Source organism: Seriola aureovittata, chromosome 5 (assembly GCF_021018895.1).
Source record: "Seriola aureovittata isolate HTS-2021-v1 ecotype China chromosome 5, ASM2101889v1, whole genome shotgun sequence".
Lineage (NCBI taxonomy): Eukaryota > Metazoa > Chordata > Actinopteri > Carangiformes > Carangidae > Seriola > Seriola aureovittata.
In genome coordinates this window covers 25,220,069-25,242,596 of record NC_079368.1, presented here as the reverse complement: position 1 = coordinate 25,242,596, position 22,528 = coordinate 25,220,069, and the positions used below count along the sequence as shown (strand labels likewise).

Sequence of the window (22,528 nt, the reverse complement as noted above, 5' to 3'; positions counted from 1 at the left end):
TCTTAAACTACACTTTTCGATTCCAAAATACAAAAAGTTCACAAAATATTAAACAACACTATTACTAACTAATATATACAAGTAATCAGCCTCAGAACTTCATGGTCCACCAATTATATTAAAATACTGCTTGCGCGTTAACTTATCAACAATGTCACACCTGGAATGGGGCCAAGCTTCACAGTTGTTGTTGTTTTTTTTTCTTTAGATGCTTAAGTACATTTTTCTGCTAAAATGAATGTTTAAGAACAAGCCACTTACTTGTAATTGAGTATTTCTAGGTCATGGTATTGCTGACTTTGATTAAAGTGGCTCTTCAGTACAAACACAGTCTTCTCTTGTTGGCCACTTGAGAAATTTGGGGTTAAATACATTGATCAAGGGCGTTTCTACTAAAGTTGAAGCACTATCTGAATACTGCAGATTTGATCAACTTGTCCAGACTTCAGATCAACAGCCCTCCCGGAGCATTTTGTAACCTTTCAACATCACTCTGTTTGCATAAATAACTCTGCTTCTTTGGATATCTTCAGAAGGTGATGGCCAATATCTACAAAGGATGAATTTCCTTTTACTCACAAAATAAAAATTGTGTACTCTCTCTGGGGCTTTAATTAAACATCCAACAAAATAATTCAACTATAAAGTCAAAACTTTTGCTCACTGCAGACTGGCCTGTATTGATAAGAAAACTGCAGTCTCAGCATGTTCACTTAAGAGTTGCTGAACCCGAAACTTTAGGTATCACATCACACATTTATCATATATAGAAAATATGATTAAAGTAAAGAAAGTAATTATAGTAGCGCATACAATGTAATTCGCAATTGTTTTTAATCTCTGGTGACCAGTTTTATTTTCCATAACTGCATGCATAATAAAATAACATCTGTTGGCTGGAGTGGATCTCTACTTACATCAGAGCTTTATTCTATTACATCCATCTTTATGTATAACAGTAGCTACAGTTGGTCTGATAAGCAGCCACTGTTATTGCTAATGAGGCATCTTTACATGGCAATCAATATCAAGATCTAAACAAATGCTGTTTTTGCACCTTTTATAATGACCTCTTCATCCATATTTACAGCATACATAACTTGAGGAAGATGAGGCAGCACAATATTTTAACTACATCACCATCACTCATATTCAAACACCACACCACAAACCATGTTTACATATAAAAGATGTGCGACTGAATAGGGTATTCAAAAATGATACTTTCATCTATTTACTATGAAATCAAAATTCATACAGCTTACGATTAGTTGACTTTGGTTTTTTTAACAATGTATGGGGTTAATATTAATAATATTAATATATACAAATATATGTAATAATTTAAGCCATGGGGCTCAGACCTCAATTTATCTGCCTTAACTGCTGTAGCACTTCAAAAATATGTTGCTGATTTGGTCTAAAATCCTGAAACACTTCGTTAATTGCAGTATATTTTAAGAACATACACGGCACAGTGTGTGATTTAAAACATGCAGTAAGCAACATGCACTGTGCAGTTTTTCAAAGCTGATATCTAATTTGCCTCAAATTATCAATGCATTTGAGCCCATATAGCTCTCAAGATGGCTCAAGTTTCCCTCCAGCTGTCATTTCCTAATCTCCAAAAGAGTAAGTCTTTGAGAGGGGATCATCAGTCAGTGTGTGGGACACAGACTGGGGCCAAAGTCTCTGAGATTTATTCCTGTGTTCCCTCCATGCACATGCCACTGCCCTTCAAACTGCTTTAGACTTAGAGCTATACTGCCTACAAAATAGCAGTGACAATGGGTTAAATGCAGAGATTAAAGGATCTTTTTAGCATGTACTTTGTGAAAGTAATGTCATGCAAGTCATTGTCATGAAAGTCATGCATTTTATTTAACCTGCTGAAGCATTTTCACCTGTTTTTCATCCCAAGTAGAAGGGTGAGGCATGTCAGAGATGCTTTTGTATTTAGACATGGAGACACATTGAAAGGACAAGGCTGTTGTCTCATCTTAAGCTACCTCCTTTTATTTTGAAAAAGTGCATGTTAGTAAACTGTAATACATCTTGTCTTGTTCATAGTGAAGCTCTTTTTTTTATAATGAACATTTGTATCTGTGGAGAAAGTAAGACATGAGACAAAGAAAAAGGGACAATGGGAATAAGAGGTGTGTTTGTGTGTGCGTGTGCATGTTCATTTGTGTGTGTGTGTGTGTGTGTGTGTGTGTGTGTGTGTGTGTATAATTTTCTAAAAAACCGGAAGAGGGACTGTGCCAAGCTTCAAACGACAGGGTCTGCTCTTTGTTCTGTACCACATGCGTTTGCCCTGGAAGCTTTTTATGAAAAGTCTCTATGACTCAAGAGCTCCCACTCTGCTGTGTGCCTCCATCCCATTCGATTTATTTCAGGGTAGACTGACGGTGATGGCACTCTACTTGATCAAGGGATTCAAACCAAAACCGAACAAATCAAAGAAATTAAAAATTCTGCTAATTTTGAGGAGTATTAACTTCAAACTACGTCATCCACAAATGCCACTTTACTTCTCGCACACCTCCGGGTGGAAGTGTGAGATAGGAAAGCTGCGTCTTTGTTGTTAAGAGATACACACACAGACAGACATTTAGACAGAGATGCAGAGAGGGACGGTGATGAGGAGGGGGCACTGCTGCTGCTTTCCTCAGCCAATGCTTTTAGTGAGAGTGTGCTATAATTTTCTAAAACAGGAAGAGTGACTGCATCAAGCTTCAAAGTGCAGGACCTGCTCTTTGATCCATATCTTTTCATGAAAAATACTTCTCTATCTGTGACTTAAGAGTTTCCAATCTGCTTTATGCCTTTATTAAGAGAATTTGAATGAATAGACTAAAAGAAAAAACACTAAAGATTCTGTGTTTTTAAAGCGCACAATTACATTTCATGCTGTGCAATTAGAAACTCATTTGCATATTTGCCTGAGGCACAAATAAAAAATTGAGAGTACCTGAAAGTGTTGAACCCAAAAGGTTCAGAGGACAGGATGAGTCATTTGCAAATCAGGGATCAGGGATGCAAGTGATAAGGATGGACTCAAAGGGATGACTGAGGCTGGAATAAAACTCCCTGCTTTATAGTCCCATAAAAGCTACAGTCTGGGGGTTACCATTCGTAAAATTGCCAGTCATTGGCCTTTTCTTGTACAATGTAAAGAAAAACAGCAGTGCACACCAATAAAGTTCACCTCACAGTGATTAATAAGCAAGCCAGGGCTCATCTGCATATCCCACCAACTGTGAGAGGTAAGATATGTGAGCAGTAATAAACTACCACTCAATAAAAAGTAAACAACACTGTTCCAAACGTATTGAGAGATATAAGAGGAGAATCAACCTACAGAAATACAGGAAAGGTGTATCCTATCATTCTCCTTTTTTCTTCTTGTGGCTAAAAATGTTGTTTCTTGGATGACTCTGTGTGCTTTTAGCATTTTGCAAACATGTAATGTCAAAAAATGTTCATATCACTAGACACAGGTAACTGGAACATCTTTTATATAATCATCCCTTTAATGTATGAAGAGCATATTTTCTTTTTGCCCTCTCTTAAAGGAACTATTCTATTTGCTGTAGTAATAAGTAAAGATTAAAGTATTTACGCACTATTGTTTTTCTCTGCAGTAATAAATTCAGCATTTCAAATTGCAAAATAAGCAGTTGAAGGATGTTGTTCTTTATACATTCATAAATGTTTTGTGGATATGTTTTCACCTGTTACTTGGTGCAGATAGTTGTCGGAAGAAATTACATTTGGCCATAAATAACTGAACTCAAACCAAACACAAATCCACTAAAACAAATATAATTAGCATTTTTAAGACTTTATAGTGTTGAAATGACATGTTCTTTTACAAGGTCTACAACTTCTGGCTCTTCCCTCCAATGTATGATATATGAGAGATATTAAAGTGAGAATGATGAGGAATCAGAAGTGTAATTTTCGTGGTCAGAGTGTGCTGGACTCATAAAGTATCTGATTGATTATTAGATGACAGTCAAGGGCCTGGGACTAATACACAGCCTTAATCATTCTGAATTACCCCCAAGAGTCAGGTTGTAAATCTGAGAGTAGAACAGAAGGGTAAAAAATCACACCATGCTGCAGGAGTGTTCGGTTTGCCAATTGCCGATGGTCTATAATTTAGAGGCAGCCAGGCCACGCAACACATTAGTAATGGCACCATGTCAATGCTCAAGCATATGTGCTTGAAATGCAGTCTTAAATTGAGATTTAATGTCTTGGCTGAGGAGACGTGAGAATCTGGAGGAAGGGGATTAATTATCACTTTGGTTAAATGTCATTTGTGTTTGAGGTTTATCAATTCTGTAAGATGATGAGTGTTTTTCTTTCTTTATATGAAGATGACAATTTTGCCTGACTGAAAATTAGTGTATTATATTTCTAGAATTCTTCTATACAGTAAAAGGGATAGAGCTAGAAACTACACACTCAAATACTACTACAGACAAATCTTTGTGTTTCTCAAATTTTGCTTGTGAAATTCCTTTAAATAATGTACCTGACAAAAGTCTGCTGCTGAGTATATGAAAACACAAAAGATGCTGTGTGTTCTTAATAGAGTGGACCTTCACTTCAAGTCAGCAGCATCCAGCAGTCCCCGACAGCTGATTGCCTATCATGGTGCATCATCTTGTGATGGAGGTGGGCAAGGCAATTTTCATCACATCATTTCTGTCTGTCAGTCTGTCATGCAAAGCCTCCAGGTTCACCACTGCAACTGAATGGCACTGCCTCCAACCAGCAGCAGTACACATACACATCAAAAGAGACAGGTATAATGGGCATACATGTAGAAATACACACACACACACACACGCACGCACACACACACGCACACGCGCACACACACGCGCACACACACGCGCACACACGCGCACACACACACGCACACACACGCGCACACACGCACACACGCACACGCGACAGATGTGCCGAGCTCAGCATGTGAGAACTCAGACAATCATCCAGTAGGAGAAACAGCACCTAGGGAGTGAAATGACTGACAGGTTTGGTTCTCTCACTGACCCACACAGCAAATCATTTCACGCATAGTTCACTAAGCTCCACGGGGGCCCTTATCGAAATCTCATCCACCCTACCTCAGACTCGTAATAACAATTTTGACAATAAATCTGTCTGGAAAAGAGGATCATATCGTACAAGAGGCCTTGGCAAAAAATCAATAGGGATCAATTGCAGTCCAGTGTGGAGGCACTGTGTGATTCCACAGTACCTGAGCCCAACTTTTGGAAAAAGATGTTCCCTTTCCTGAATACAAATGAAATGCCTACCACAAAATTTAATGTGTCCCTTTGGCGGCCTGCCGGACACAGGAGCAGCGAACATTAGATAACTCAGTACTTCTGGCTTAAAGCCTCAATTTATAGTTTGGGTGAGCAAAGGTGAAACAGTTCCAAAAAAAAAAAAAAAAAAGTTCAAAAGGAGTTCATTTTAGATTTTACTGACAGAAAGATGTCCCCAAGATTAGGAAAGAATTCATGGTGCATTAATTAATAATAAAAAGCTCCTCAGAAGCATAGTCTTAACAGTAAAGGCCTGGTCAGCCTCACCTGATGATTAAGACTACATTTAGGCTCAGAGAGGTAGCTGGGGGCCTCTAGAGCGCTTTCACACCTATAACCCAAACAAAGCGAAACTACAGTAGAATTATCGCCTTGCAGTTGTATGCCTCCGCCAGTTCGTGCAGTTGCAAGGAAATATGGTCGCAATCTCCCCTTCTGTTTCTGAGTTACAGTGTTGAATAATGGCCAGAAGTGTTTTTGCAGAACAGTGAAGTTACCCTTTGACCGTTTGGATATAAAATGTCGCCACTTCATCATTTTATCCCATTAAACACTTTGTGGTTTAAATGGTTCATAATTAGCATATGAATTATTGAGTTATGGTCAAAAACATGTTTTGTGAGGCCAGTGACCTTGACCTTGACCTTTGACCTTTGAGCACCAAAACAGACAGACATACGTAGATACAGACGGGAAGACATCCCCTGTCACTGGCGCGGACGCATAAAAATGATACATTATGATGTTTTAGTTCTTGTTTAGTTCATGTTCATTCTAGATTTTTACAAATTAACCAAGAGAGGTAAACATGAACATGAAGTCATACACACTGAGAGTAACTTATTGATTGATCAGCTTTGGCAGTTGTCATCCAACATCATCAGCTCATCATCAGCTTATCATCAGCACCCGCTTGGGGAAATCAAATCCCTGTGACTGACAGTAGTTTATGCAACACTTTAATGCCTCTGTTTTCTCTGGTGTCACAAAGAAATAACTTTTTATGAGTAATACTGGTATTTTTAAACTGCAAATCAGGGAAAGATGAAAAAAAAGATATCTTGTACAGCTATGTTCTAGGGGGTATTACTGTAGGATTACTGTGTCTCACACTTTTTAATGGACTTCATGAACTGCCAAAGTGCACAGAGTACGATACAAGCACACCGCAGTTGTAGCTGCTTTTGAGAGAAAAACAAAAAATTATTAAAAAAATGCTCATAAAGATCTATCATAGGATCACTTCCTGAACAGTTCACGATCAACAGATGGATTCTTTCTGTTTGCTACCACAAACCACACCAGAGTCTGCTTGGAAAAGATCCCTCTTTTCAAGCAGTTTTGGTTAGTCTGTTTGGTCTGCAGCACACAAAAAATTGTACTAAGCAAATACATAAGGAACCATTTTAACAGAACCAAACAGGTAAGGTGTGAAAGCATTCCAGACCTCATATATAGCCAATGAAGGAACACAAGAATATATCTAATATAGGAAGTTGGAACCTGTAGAAAGTTCTGTGATATTCAGCTCTTAAAATTATGATAAACAGGAAAACATGTTGCCATGTTTTATGGATTTAATCTGAAATTCCGACCCATTTTTGCAGTTAACTGATTAAACTAATGTGATCTACTGTGCTACAAACTGAGATCAGATCACGAATCAATATGTAGTAGACGTAATCTTGATAAGGGAGGTTTCAGTGTTGTGAAATGCTTGGGAGCAGAATTGTAATTCCTCAAAAACATTATTAAAAATATAATTGGGCAAAATTGATCTATTTGATGCTACCTTAGTTATATTTCCCATAGAAGGCAATGAAAATACAGACAAATGGAAAATGATCGAAGTGAAGAGAAAAAAAACAGGTAATTGCATCAATACTTTGGCCAGTCGATGTAGCTGGCTTACTCATCTGCATTTAAAATTCACTTTAAATTCTGAGGCAATGGAATAAGTTAACGATCCAAACCTTAACTGTTAAAGCTTTTTATTCTCTTGCCCCAATGTCAGCAGTGAAGTCACAAAGGTCTTTTGGTTTTAATCACTTACTCAGATTTACTGAAAACTTGAATTGTTTTACGTTACCTGAAACCAGCAATTCACCACACTGTAGGCTCTGACAAGTGTCATTATATTGCTCAGCAGGCTGGGTATATTGAAATGGGGAGCATACTGCAGTGGTCCTAAACCCTCTAACCTCACAAGCTCAAAAATGAAGACAAAAAGATATGCTACATAAAAATGTAAATATTCATTACTGTAAAATAGAAACACATATGGCTAAAATAAAAGCATGGAGGACCTTACTGTCCATTTACTGTATATATGTAAGAGTTTTGTAACTCTATTGGTATTTCAGTCTGTTTCTCTCTCTCACACACACTCTCTCTCTCAGGCTTTGTTCTTGCTTTAACCATTTATTATGGAAACTCTTTCCTGCATTCGGGATCAGTTGGGGTAAATCTAGCAGGTCATGCTGCAAAGAGGGACAAGGGAGGAACAGCAGGGGTCAGCTGCTGTCCGATGGCGACAGGCACTGGATCAACAGGATGCTATAGATTCAACAATAAACTGCAGACAGCATTAATAGTAAGACATGCCAATCTACACAATTGTAATGAAAGTGACGAAAATCAAAACAGGAAGAGGTTTGTGTTATTTTGGAGAGATGCATGTGCACCTTCACCATTTGAAGCTACAAAATCTGTGCCTAAGGGATGGTTTGTCCAATACCATTTACCAAAACAAGAACCAAACTGATCTCCATAAAAACATCCTGAACTGTGCGACTCCACTCAACTCAACACAAGGAGGTTTGGTTTGAACCAAGAAATTATCTAAGAGCTGCAATACTGAACACATCAATGATAATGGTGGCTTTAAAATCTGTGTCTTTAAATCAAAAGCCCCCATTGTCACACATGAAAAAATAGAGCTGAACGATAAAAAAAATAAAATTCACATCATATCATATTCATAATCATCCTCATATTACTTTGACATTTCTATTGCGATATGTCACAATTTTAATGCGAATGGTAATTTCTGGGTTTCATTTTACATCTGGAGAATATGATTTGTAGACTGGGTCTCTGTAGCACCACAATGCTTCATTTATAGTGGTATGTTGTGCCAGATTTCACCTTTATCAAAAAATTGCAGCTCCTACGAATTGCATATTGCACTTGGCCATTTTGGGATTTTGATAATATTCCGATTAATTCTGCAGCCCTACCTACAAACAAACACACAACACACACAGACCTTGCAGCATTGCTTGGGTTAAAAGCTATCACACTGGGGGAAACCGTTTAATGTTGTGTGTTCATGAGCTTGACCCACGGTTCCTATTTCTCTTACTAAGAGTATTAGACTGTTCATTTATTTTAAAATAGCTCGGCAGCATGGCTGCAGGTGTAGACATCTGCGCGCACACACACACCATATAGAAAGGCTGGAACCTGATTCATCACTATTGATTGATATTGAGTCTCACGCACACTGGAATAGGATTTTTCTAATGTATATGATGTGTGTGTGTGTGTGTGTGTGTGTGTGTGTGTGTGTGTTTGCGTGAATGACTTAGATGGATTTGCACCCAGTGTCTGAAATCTGAAAGTAACAGTTTCACACACACATACAAACACCAAGCATCACAGAAAATAAATGGCTGCAAGTTTCCTACATCAGAAGAGATAGATGAGCACCATAAGCATGTTTATGCTGGAAAGTTCCTGAGACTGTCCATCACTATGTGGCTCAACTGAGTTCAAGAAAATGTCTTGAATCTACGGAAAATGTCCTTATTACCATCACATTCACTGATGTTGCCTAGATTCACAAACATCATTGGTATTCCATGACGCTTTTTTTTTTATTTTTACCAGCCCAGCTCTCTGTTTGACAGAAGGAAGTGACACATCACTTCATCATTCCGGGAGCTGCACATAGCCACACAAGCATAACCATGAAACATAAAGAAACCATTTACTATGTGCAGGTGATTGGACCTTTCCTGTGATGTACAGCTGTTTGTCACCATCTATCAGACAGTACTTACAGTGTGGCACAGCATCTGACAGCACCGATTGTGAAAAAACTCTTCAATCATCTCAGCAAGGTAAGATGCTTTATGTCTCTGCCGCCATCACTGAAGGTCAACTTGAGGTATTAGGCTTTTCCTGTCTAAAATATTGTAAGATTTTCCCTTTGATAATGACACCACGCTCGCAGCAACCTAGAGGATGTGCAGATGGAGAATGGTCTGTGGGGATACCAGGTGGATTCACACCTCAGTTTTTATCCTGGTAATGATAATGACGGGGGCCAGCTTCCCCATTACCATGAGTCACGACGACTGTGATGGTAATAGATGTCCATGTGTTCCTCTCGTGGCCTCTTCAGACCGGACAAAAAAGACAAGAAGTACACACAGGCTGCTATCATGATGCAGTATGCACCTGCTGCTACAAAGGGCTACACCTTACTAAAGTGAGAGTTCGATCCATTCTCATGGATCAACCAACAAGAGAACTGAGATTAGCAAAGCAAAGTCGATATTGATCTGCTTATTTGAAATTTTAATTTGCACTGTTCATTGTTACAGGACAAGATTATCTGATCCTTATCCTCCGGTCTGTCAAAGGCATCAGATGCTGCAATATGCCTTGACTCCAGGGACATAATTCAGCCAAGTGAAGAGTGTACAAGCCTAACTTGATTATCGTGACTCCCTGTGTGTCTAAGAAGTAAAGGAGTTACTGTACAGGGAGATTGACTGCACAAGGTCAGAGATCTTCTAAGCAAAATAGAGATTTTAGTCCCAAAGGACAGTCTTTTGGAAACTTCAGGCTTCCAACAATTGAGGAACAGAAAAGTTAAAAAGTTAGATAAGGCTTTTAGACTACCCTGAATTACTCCATGTGAGGGCTGTGTCATCAAGAGTGCTAAGGAATCAATACTCTGTTTGCAACCTGCAGGTATGCTTTTCTGGCATGTCAGCAAGTACTGCGAGTTTTGAGGAGAAAAGACCAGGGTTTCATCTGTGTAATCCCTAAGACACCAATATATAAGGCAGTGCCCTGCAGCCATCTTTGGAGAGGGACTTTTTTTCAGCTGCTGAAATTCAAGACACAGCCGTGTCAAACACGAGACAGCAAGACCTCACAGGACACAAGGAGTGTTTTGTTACAGTGGTAGACATTCCACTGCCTGAGGTCGCTAATCTAAATCTGATAAAGACAGGAGGAGTATGATTCAGAAGAAACATCCACCTGTGGTGATCACCACTGAAAAAAGCTTGAAAATACCCCCTATGTAGTCGCTACTGCGCTTTGACAATGTTTGTGTGTGTGTGATCTAGTATTTGTCTGTTTTGCTCCTTTTGCTCAGTCACAGGACGTACGACCTACTGTATTTCTGTGCTTTTTCAAATGAATGAAGATCTTGTTATAACCCGTAGTGTTCCTGCCACAGTACTCCTGTAATAGTCACACAGGCTTGTTGTCCAAATGTATTTCTCTATAAAAGCTTATCAAACAGGCTACACACAAACATCTCCTTTATCGAAACATATTAAAAACCAATGTCCTATACTGTTACAAAATATGGCCACTCATAACATGTTGTGTGCTCGTCCATAAAAGAATGGGGTGACAGTCACTGTAACATTAAATATGAACATCTTATAACTCATGGACACACTTTAAAGAGCCTAGATATGAGCAGTATTACTTTCATTGACAGGTACAGAGACTAGTGACTGGAATGCAATTAATGTGGAAAACCTAAAAAGGCCTTATGAAAGGAACACATCATGAGACGGAGCATTTCTGCCAAACAGTCAATATTCATTACTGGGGAACAGTACCTATTTATCCCAGCATTAATACAGCCAGTGTTGGTGGAGAGCCGGAAACTGTCATTCTAATAATTTCATCTGTATCCTTTGAAAGAACAAGGGATTATTGTCACAGGAAAATCCAGAGGGAGAAATAATGCATCTAGAAGAAAGCAGCAAATACCAAGCAAACTAATATTGGCCAATAATTCACCTCAAATCCCTCGATGATGTGTGCATCATTTCTCTTCCCAGCCCTGAGCTTATTCTATTGCCAGGTTTGGTACACTAGACACAGCTAAACACATACAGCATCCAAACTCTGGGACACACAAATAAAGTCCACATGTACCGCATGCGGAAACAAATATATATTACTTATATATATTTTCAAAGTAAGGCTTATTGTGAGATCAAAACAAAGCAGTAGCAGAAAAAAACTACAGATGAATTTGAAAAGGTTAGAAAATAAGTGATGATACTGTAGCCATGGGCAGAATCCAAGCTGCTGACTAAACGTGCAACAAAGATAAAACAGAAAATTTGCAGAACTTCACTGTTGTAACAACAGCGCAACCACTTGTAATCTCACACCTGGAAGTAACTGTGAACGTGAAATGCTAAATGAAAGCTTAAATCCCCGCTGTCGGCTTCAATTCTTTGTCCTAATGGCCATATGGTTGTGGAATCACTGTGATGTAGGCAGTGGAAACATGGGGAGAGTCAAATCTGGCTGAGTCAAATTCATGAGTCAGCCTTGCCATAGCGACATGGTAAGTATGATGTGTGCAATTTCTTTATTGTGTGGAGTACTGAGGGAAATTTAAAACGTATTGTACCATTCAACTGTAGTGGGTTTGATGTTACAGTAGTGTGTGGCTCTCAATGTCAAATGGATTGTTCTGACAGTTCGTCTACCTACAAATCATTCTATTGTCTCCTGCTGCGGCCTGTGCTGTGCACATCTGAGCACTTTAACACCATGTTAGAAATCCTAGATTTGTGATTTCAGTGTATTTGTACCCGGTGTGCGAGAGTGTGTGTGTGTGACTCTCTTTATAGGTATAGCTAATATTAAAGCATGACAAACACCTATTTCCACCCCTGTGAAGCATGGTGATGGAAAATTTCACTTCCCCTTGATGCTTACAACCCCAGAACAAGCTCAGCTCAATATCAATATCAAATTTCACACCAGGTTTAGAGGGCATGCACGCACACACGCATGCGCACGCATGCGCGCGCACGCGCACACGCACACACGCACACACACACACACACACACACACACACACACACACCAACAAAAGTGAGTTTGGATGTAGTTCACAGAGTGGCAAATACTTTGTCAACCTTTGTAGGTTGAGCTATATTCAACTGAAAATGGAGGTAAGACTTAAAAGAGACATCCACTTCCCTTTCTATCCTGTAATTCATAGAACATACACTTTCTTGAAGAAGGTATAAGTTAAAGTAAACTCCCAAAAAAAGAAAACAAGAAATAGATGAAAAGCAGCTCGCGCATGTCTGTGAATTGAAGTCTTGTTTTCCTCAAAGGCTTAGTTTGTGATTGTTCCTTAAATCCTCTAAAGCTGATTTGACCCCATGCTGCCCAAGAAAGACCAACTGCTGTTAACCTTCCACTGTGCATGAGTGTTTATGTAAGTATCTAAGGAGGACGTTGATGCGAGGGGATTATGTGTGTTGCCTGAGCAAACGTTGCAAGACAGGAAGAGAGGAAGAAGAAAAAAAAAAAGGACAGACGGAGGAAGCTGTGTGTGAGTTTAGGAGTCTAGATCCCTTGTGCACTCTTCGTATAGTTTACTGCATCACTGAGACTAATACCATCTGTTACATGGCTTTAAACTGTTGAGCTTGCATCCATATGCCTGCAGTTCGATGAAAAGGAGTTTTAGTGTACAGTATCTGTAACCAGCAAAAATATGCTTATCGTTTCACTCCAAATTGCAGCAAGGTGTCAACGACATCACTCCAAAAGTAAAGAAATCACTCAGCAGGAATATATATATGTTATGATAAGCGGAACAAAGATTTGCAACTGCCGAGCTATTCGTTGTTATGTATTTCATAGCTTCAGACAACTTTCATCAAAGTGCTCCAGCTTTTAATGTAGTCACTTCTGAGATTGCCTCTCCTCTTATCTCAGCCCTCCTTCTTCTTCCTCCGCCCCGCATCTTACCACAGAATCACAGATGATCAATGATCTTCCTGCTAACAACTTTCTTTGCCTTCTTGGCCTCGCCTCACAGAGCACTGTCAAATCTTTTTAGCATTTTCTTTTACCTGTCAGTTAGTAAAAGAGGATGGGAAAGCAAAACGGGGTAAAAGGTGTGGTGGTGAATTCTTCCATAGACAATGTAATCAGGGCAAGGATTTATAGCTTCTAATTGAGTAGCATGAAAGCTGAAAGGTCACTCGGCGTGTCATTTCATACCTTTCTGCAAGAAACTCTGCCGCAGTAATCCTCCACACATGTCACGCACACTCTTCTGGCAGGTGGGTGGCCAGAAGCTGTGTGCAGAATTAACATTTCTGCTATCAAAAGGCTTCAAAATAAGAGACAGTTACACAGAGGGAGAGGGGGAAGACAATGAAAGGGAGGGCAAATGAGTGCAGAAGGGAGGTGGGAGGAACAGAAGAAAAATGGTATCAGTATTCAATATGTAGAGAAGCATGCACACGCATATTTAAAACAAAATTAAGTAGAGGTGATTGTGACTAGATTAAGTAGTAGTATTAGTGTAACAACAGTTTTTCTCCAAGATCTGTTACAATATATTTGATGTCAAAGTGCTCCATTAGTTGTAGTTTCAAGTTTGATCTGCCCTTAACCCCTTTGCATCTTGTTAAAAAAAACAGCTTTGTTTCATTATGCCATCACGCTTTTAAACAAACTTGAAAAGAGCAGGGTTAAGAGGATCAGGTCATGACGGTCTGCGTTGTAAATCTGAGATGGAGAGAAAGTCTCTCCAGGATGATGAAGTGAGAGGAATAGCTGAATATTTTCTAAAACCGCTTCCTATTTTCTCCTCAGTGCTTCCATAAGTACATAGGTATGGTTTCATTTGCACAGTCATTCATCCCTCTAGTCATACTGGACACGCAGCCCTGCTTGCCATTGCAACTTTAACGTGCTTAATAGGGGGACAAATCCACAATCCTACAACAAAGCTGACTCCACAGTTCAAGTTTTTCCTGAGATAAATCACACCATTTATTCTTAAATTTGGCTGTCTTCTGTTAACCTCTTAAAATCAATCTTTCGCACTTCCTCATCCATATATTTTCGTTGGTTACAGCATAACAAATGACACAAACTTTTTAAAATTACCACTCCAATGCACCATGACACAATGTTGTAGCAGTTATTTGCATTGAACAGCGACTGCAGAGTTGTAGCCCATAAACTACTTTGAAATTTAGATAGACAGCCTTTGGCAAGCTGGTCTGGATGATGAATAAAAATAAAACCTACCAACATGCTTAAGGAGAAAAATCTGAATTTAAAAAATAGTTATAAACGATTAGATTTCTACAAAAGAATGACCAAGGACAGACAGTGGTTCAAAACTGCTTTGGCTTACACACCCTTAAAAATGTCGTTGGGAAACACTGACAAAGGATTTCTAATGCAGCGCAGCGCAGAAACCTACATGTCTCTATTTTAAACATAATCCACCGCCATGTGTGAAACACAGTGATAAGGAGTTCATACTGAAGTAATCATTTGCAAAGAAATTACGACAGAGCAAATACATTCAAGCATAATGACATCCCTGCTGTGTGACATGTATATCAAACAGGCAGCACGCAGAGCCATAGTATCACAAGCAAATGCTGCCGCTGATCAAATCCTTTCCTTAACTTATAAATCCCCTATAACGCAAAATTGAAACCACAGGCAATCAGGTCATCCAACAAGGTGTCTGGACCTCCAGGGCACCCATAAATCTCTCACTGTGGATTCCTCCCTGTTGTGGGAGTCTGACAACTGATGTGTGGGAGCTGGAGGCAGCCAACAACTTTTGGAGTGCTGATCACTTTACTGAAGAGAAAACTAGAAGGTTACCATGCTGTTCTTGATATTTTAAAAAAGAAAAAAAAGGGTGACAATGTGAGCTGTTCCTCCACAGTGAATTTCTCTTTTGAAGCTGCAGTGATTAGACAGGAATTACAATGCATGAGTTCTGCCATGTTATTAGTTCCATTGTGGATTGAGATGTGGCTTTGTACATGCAGCCTTTGTAGGGAAATGCATGCATAATATTCATATATGCAACCTTATAATCTCTTTCCCTCGGTAGGAAAAATGATGATAGCTTTGCCATCCAATATTAATCAGCCACCAGCAGAGAGACAGAGATGGAGCACGATAGAAGGGTCGAACAGAGATTTGGGGGGGGGGGGGAGTGAGGACACAGTAAGAGCATGTTTGTGTGTGTGTGTGTGCGCGTACGTGATGGTGTGTGGGTGATGGAGATTTTACACTCCACATACTCTGCTCTCTCTCTGATCACGCGCTCCAGTTATAGGTACTTCTGTGAACCTGTAACCACACTGTCAAACATGTGTCAAGAGACTGACAGCGTGATTATCAACAGTCATATCAAACAAAAACTCACAGTCATCATCGCTGCTATGCCACGGTTAAACTGGCAGCCTATTAGGTATGAACCGAATTAACCGATGACAATTTTATCCTAGGCTTTAATGAACGACAGTCAGCTAATTATCGTCAACGCATACAGCACATGGATAATGGAGTGAAGCCACATTTTGACTATGAACACTCTTTCAGCTATGATGGAACTGTGCCAGTAAACAGCTACAGCAGCTGAGTGAAACTAGAAAGCAGAGTATCCCTCTGCTGACCTGCTGTTTTCTACTCAGGGTGGACACAGTAGCTGGTACACCTCTGTAGTATAATTGAATCCAGTACAAGAGTGCTGCAGATAATCCTTATAATTCCTTTGCCAGGCTTATAATGTTAAATTTTTGGGGAGAGAGGTATCGATTCAGCTTTATGGGGACAGTTATATTGCAAAGTTTTCATATTATCCTGTTGTGTGAGGTGCTCCACAACCAAATGCTTGAGGGAAATTTCCCTGATGCCGTAAACATGAAGAGAGATGTTTTCCACATTTTGAAAGTGCTGTTATATAAACTCATGCAGAGCATATATGTACAGTATGTCTGCCACTCTACTTGACTGCACCTGTGTACAGCTAGAGCTGAACAGACCGGATAGTGGGATCGGGGACTGTGTGTGTGTTTATGGGGGGGACGACACACACGTACATGTCCACTAAATGGACTGATCAGAGTCTTTCTGTGTCCTTCCTTCACATGCAGGAACAGGGCTGCTCTATCTTCTCTGTGCATTATTTTCCCTCTTTTTTCACCTTGCACTGCACTGAGTGCCATTAAACAGTGAATAACTGATAAGAGGACATTTTAGTTTTATAATACCACTGATAAGAGGCTGTGTCAGTCTTTTTAGATACAGGGCCCTTATCTACTTTCCTTTATGGCTACCGCTTATCACTGATTCCTTTCCAGACATTTCAGGGGATTAGTCCAGATTGACTTTAGGATTATTTCTCTTCCGGAATTCCATCCGTTTACACTATCATGTCAGGGACAATATGATAACACTGACATTCTGAAACATCTATTTTTGGGAAAAGGAATTTAAATGAATTTTACTCAAGGGAAGCACTCGTCCATTCAATTTCCCATGTACAGAACAACTGATTTAACCCTACAGCAGAGACTATAATGGTCAGTTTCTCCATCTTTGACGTCAGTGAGCATGAGCCTTGGGGCCAGTGGTAACGTCATCTCTTTAACTGCACTCTAAACATGATTTTAGTTGTTTGTATGAAGAAGATGCACATCCAGTTTTTGATATCTAGCCTTTGCTCACATTCAATTTGAATGTATTTTCTTTTCTTTCTTCTAAGTCATTTTAGATGAATGCATCAGCTAAATATCTTTTAATGAACACCATCTTTGCTTTGCTTTTCATCTGCAAAAGTTTGAGGAAGAGTAGGTGTTCAAATTCTTATCCATCAGGCAATACCATCAGGGACGCATCTGATCAGTCCCAGCTTCATTCTGCAGCATTACAACAATCCCAAACACACTATCCTCAGTAACAATAATAACAAGGAGTCATGCAACAGATGGTATGGTCCCCACAGAGCCCTGATCTCAACAGCATAGAGTCAGTCTGAAGAGATAGAAAACACTGAGACAGCCTAGATCCACAGAATTGTGGCAAGTTCTCCAAAATGCTTGTAACAACCTACCTACCAAGTACCTTGAAAAACTTTACACTGGTGTACCTAGAGGAGAACTGATGCCATTTTCAAGGCAAATGGTGCACACACCAAATATCGATTTGAGTTTGTTTGTTTTTTCCTGTTTGCTGTATTTTGTATGAAGTTACTCAACAAATAAAACCCTCGCTTTACTTTTAGTTCCTAAATTTTTAACACAGGGCCATACATAAAAGATAGTGGCGACAGGCATCCAGTAAAGGATAGTCTGCATAAGGAAATTAAGGTTGCAGAGGCTTCATCCATAACTAATGTTTTAATCAAATTAGCATCAACTGAATATTACACTTCACTGTTTGAGACAGTGTATCCTTGATCCTCACTCCTACAACAACTGGCAGTGTCTTTAAATGGGCACTCCACTAATCATACACATCCAGGCCAGTTTACTCCAGATAGCAACAGCTCATATTGCGGTTATCACATAGAAAATCAGGTGGGCCTTGCTCCAAGAAGCTAAGGTACGAAATCAGGCAACTATCACCACATGATGGAGGGCATGGCAACAAGGCTTGGCACTCTGCAGCAGTATCGGAATTAAACAAAACAGATGCAGTAAATAAAAAACAACCAGGCAACCGCAGGCACAAGAGTACAACAAACCTGGCACAGCGGCCAGATAACCACATTCACACAGCTACAGAGTCGCAGAAACAACACCATAAAATGTGCACCCATATACACAATATGAGCTAAAGCAGGCAACAAATAAATGTAATGACTTACCTGCGGGAAGGACACCATTCATCTTTGGAAATGAGTCATTGGGGGTTAACTTTATGTCCGTAGACTCTATGAAGTCCACCACAGGAGAAAGTATGCTGCAGGTTGATTTGGGGCTGAATTACCATTCACATCAGTTACTTAACCGTACACTGATGATAGCCCGCGTCACGGTGCCGCTTTGAAAGCGACGGCTGACTTTGAACTTTTTCTCTTCCCCACGGCATTGTTGTGACAGACTTAATGAAGATGGTCTGTTTGGCCGTTATTTACACTGGAGGCTAGCTAAAAGCAGCTAGCTTGACGGGCTCTGCTGCACGCGGAGTGGCGGAGGGGAGTTGAGGTCCTTTTACAAAATGTTGCCGTTGCCATTCAGAAACAGAATTATCATCAAGTGATACATGACCCAAAAGCAATTAAATGTTTGAATTACAACAGTCACATAATCTAAACAACATTGAAATATAGTTATTGACCGGTATTCATTCATCGTGTGTGATTGGGTGGGCCTCTAGGCCGCCATGTTTACTTCCTACTTAGCAAGTGAAGCGCAACACGGAAATTGATCATTATTTCACTGTTCGTCATTACTACTGGGGTGTTGACTAATGTATGATGACACACATTTCAAAGAAATTATTAAAATATTAAATAGATGGATGGTTTCTACACTACCGGATTCACCCGTCCACCTTGACGACTTATTACTGACATTTTCCTATTTTAGCATTAATTGCAGCAGCTTTATTAGTGTGTGAAACACCTTTTAAAGTCAGCTGATAGGATGAAGACATGCCAGGACTGATGAAGACTGACTACTTTGTCAATATATAATCTAATCCAGTGAAATGTGTGCAACAGGACTCATTACAGAGCATCACAGTTTCACATTAGGATAAAAGAAGACCATTGTGCTCAAAACAGAGATCTCCTTAGGAAATCAAAAACAATCAGGAACAAGCAACTTAGTTTGAAAGAGAAAAAAAACAAAACTTGGCATACTGTGCAGCAGAACAAAAGAACAAATGTTTAAAGGCATCAGCAGTCAGATGGAAATAGGAAATCCCATAGGTCACAAGCACCCTCAGTACTCACACATGATCAATACATTCGTCACTTCCATAGATCACCAATGTCTAGTGGCAGGGAAACCTTTACATATGTCCCCAGAACACACAACTCTTGACAGAAATATATTTTAACCTGCAAGGCCTTGAAGTCAGTCATAATTAAATAAGAAAATATACCTTTAGGACACTGTAGGACAGAGGACTGCAAAATTTTAAAACCAGTTTATTCAAAAATATTAGCCAAACATCTCACTGCAAGCAGCCACACAAAATCTTTCCCTAAAAAAAGTCTAGAATTAGCCATTTCCTGTTTTAGATCAAGAAATATTTGATAACAGAATAAGAAAATAACACAAAACATCTATCCAAGCATGTCCAAGTTACTTTTGATATTTGACCTGTTTTTGATACTTTTCATGCTACAGACATATTTTAGTTGATTTTCAAAGGGGTTGATATCCAGCTTGGCATCACCCCAAGAAGTGTTGCGTCATATCCTGAGATATCTGGCACTGTAGTGATAAAAGTGTGGCAATAATCCGATTGAGTTGCAACTATTAGTCAGCACTATATAAGCAGGGGGAACACAAGAGACAGAACCAGACTACATTATTACCAGAGGAACACCTGTCTGATTAGTATTTGCTGCACTCCTGACAGTCTGCAGCACATAATAAATACTGCAATACTCTGAGATGAGATGAATATTCAGGCAATAAATCAATTTTCTCTGCTCCTGTCTCTGCTCTTCGACAGAATATGACATTTTATTTTTGTTGTACTCTCTGATCAAGCATTAGTTTTACTTTTCATCAGATATTTTGTTTATTTCATTATGCTGACATTCTGCTGCAAAAAGAGCAAGTTCTATGACAGCATTTTTTCACTTGTAATGATGGTGATTTATGAAAGCACTTACGGGCTCGGTTAGACATTTTGATGAGTATCAAATGCTTTCCAAAGAACTCAAAGACTTAAATTTTACAGTCGTAAATGCAGATATAGATAAACATCTGATGATTATTTTTTCAATCAATGAAATGTTTAGTTTTTAAAATGTAAAAAAAAAATGTCAAAATGTACATTCCACTTATATATATACACACACACACACACACACACACATATATACATATATATATATATACTGTATATGTGTGTGTGTATTTTGTCCATCGACTAATTATTAATCAAGATATCATTTCATCAGTCAAAGTTAAACACACACACTCCACATGGTGCTATTTATGCACAGCATGTGGTAATCTGTCAGTGTTATCTGAATAGAGAGAGAATGGATAAAGGCGTTTAAAAGCCATTGTTGGTTGCTTCCATACAAGTGTCTCATTTACCCTATGAAGCTCATTAATCAGTGGACTAAAGTGTGACACTTTAATCTGTGGACCTCTCACATTACTGTAACACTCCTTCGTGACGAACATCAGAAAGATGTTACGCACACATTCGGGTTCACACAGGGACATTCAAGCTTGAATACCCATGGTACCCATAACACCTACTTGAAAGGTTTGCAGTTAGGCCACATAATGATCACACATGCTTGGAGCCTCGGCTTTTAATTACAGGCTTCCACAGGCAGACAAAAACCGCCACTTCTAATCAGAGTCAATACAAAGAGACAAATAGGCAGTCACACACACACTGTCACTGATATTTTTCTGCCACAACAGCCTGCACACAATCAGAATGACAGGTAACTGTCAAAGCAGAGGAAAGGAAGGACAGATTCAAAGTATTCCTAAAGCGTGCAGATGACCTGCTTTAGGCTCAAAGACGCAATGAAAAGATTTCTGTGACTTTGAGAGATGTCTGATGTTTTATTAATGTGTGGGTGAAATGAGGAGACAGACATTGACGTGGATGTCACAGCAGGCATCTGTGAGCAGAACTGCACATCTACACTTGTTCAACATGGAAGGACAAACAGGATCCAAACAACTAGCAAAGAAAACCTCAAACAGTGGATTGAAGTTCAGTCTGTAGAGTTATCACCAGTATTTGGGTACAAGTCAACTGCATTGGCTCAAAAGCAAAGGATGTTTTCACTATATTTTATAGACATTTTATAGGCAAAAAGGTGAGAGGAAATCTCAGATTAATCAATACTTAATCATTAGTTCCAGATTTGAAGATGATTATCAAATACAGCAGATACAGAGTGAAAACAATCAAGAAATACTGAACTCTTATTGCTTGAACACAGTTGGCTTTGTTTTCCTCACGAATTGTAACATATTGTTGTTGTTGTTGTGGGACAGCCAACATTTAGAAAAAAAATATTATTTAATCCTTGCTACTTGTAAAGCTGTAATTGTGTAAGGTTATTGATTTACTATAAGGGCAAAAAAGTATACTGTCAGCATCATACTGTACACTGTATATCCCCCATAAATGTAGGTACCTAAAAAGAAAAATAAACAATTACCCAAAGTTTTAGAGAGAGGGACACACTGCTTTGTAATGACAATCTTTGAAATGGGTAACTAATCCAATGAAGAACGCAAGTTATAGATTAAAACTAATCCTCCCGCTCTCCTCTGTCATCCATTCCACAGGATAATTAACACAAAGCCCCTCCAATAGTCTTACCATTCTCCAAAGGATTACACAGGTAGAGTACAGGTAGAGTGGGAGAGTAAAGATGAATGGCCGCCAGAGTGCCATTGATTAATTGAAAAAGCAGAGCGAGAAGTGAAGATGGTTGTAGAATGTTAAATTGTCTCTTTGCACTCTATAAGCCACTGAAGTGACCAGTTGCCAGAAGAACATTTATACTCGAGCACTTCAGACAAATGGGTCGATGGTGGCCACTGCTGCCTTTATTTTTCTTGGCCTTTGGCAAAAAAAAAAGAGGTTTCTAGGAAAACTTATGGGAGAAGTTGTCAGCCTGTGTAAAAGCGTACTAGATTTATGTGCTTTGGGGAGCCTGGAGTTACTGAGCAGCACTGCTGGTTCAACAGCTACATACAATTAGAAAACTCTCCCACGTGTTTATTACTGCAACATTTGCTGACTGCTACAGCATTTGCAGAATTCTCCCTAAGGCAAAACAATGTATGGAAAAAAGTAATACTGCTTTTTATCTATCCGTCAGATAATATATGGTCATCTTTTGTGGGATAATACACTGATTTGTGCTATGTAACATTCATGAGCTGCTT

The 22,528-nt window shown here is 39.3% G+C and overlaps 1 long non-coding RNA gene across 1 annotated transcript in view; it reads right to left on the bottom strand.

The window, feature by feature from the left end:
* The window catches only part of LOC130168990 (uncharacterized), a 49,320-nt gene extending 30,530 nt beyond the window's left edge, over positions 1-18,790 (bottom strand). The window contains exon 1 of the long non-coding RNA XR_008827765.1: positions 18,280-18,790. This is a non-coding gene — a long non-coding RNA (uncharacterized LOC130168990). The remainder of the gene's footprint in view (positions 1-18,279) is intronic.
* Between the last annotated feature and the right edge of the window lie 3,738 nt (positions 18,791-22,528).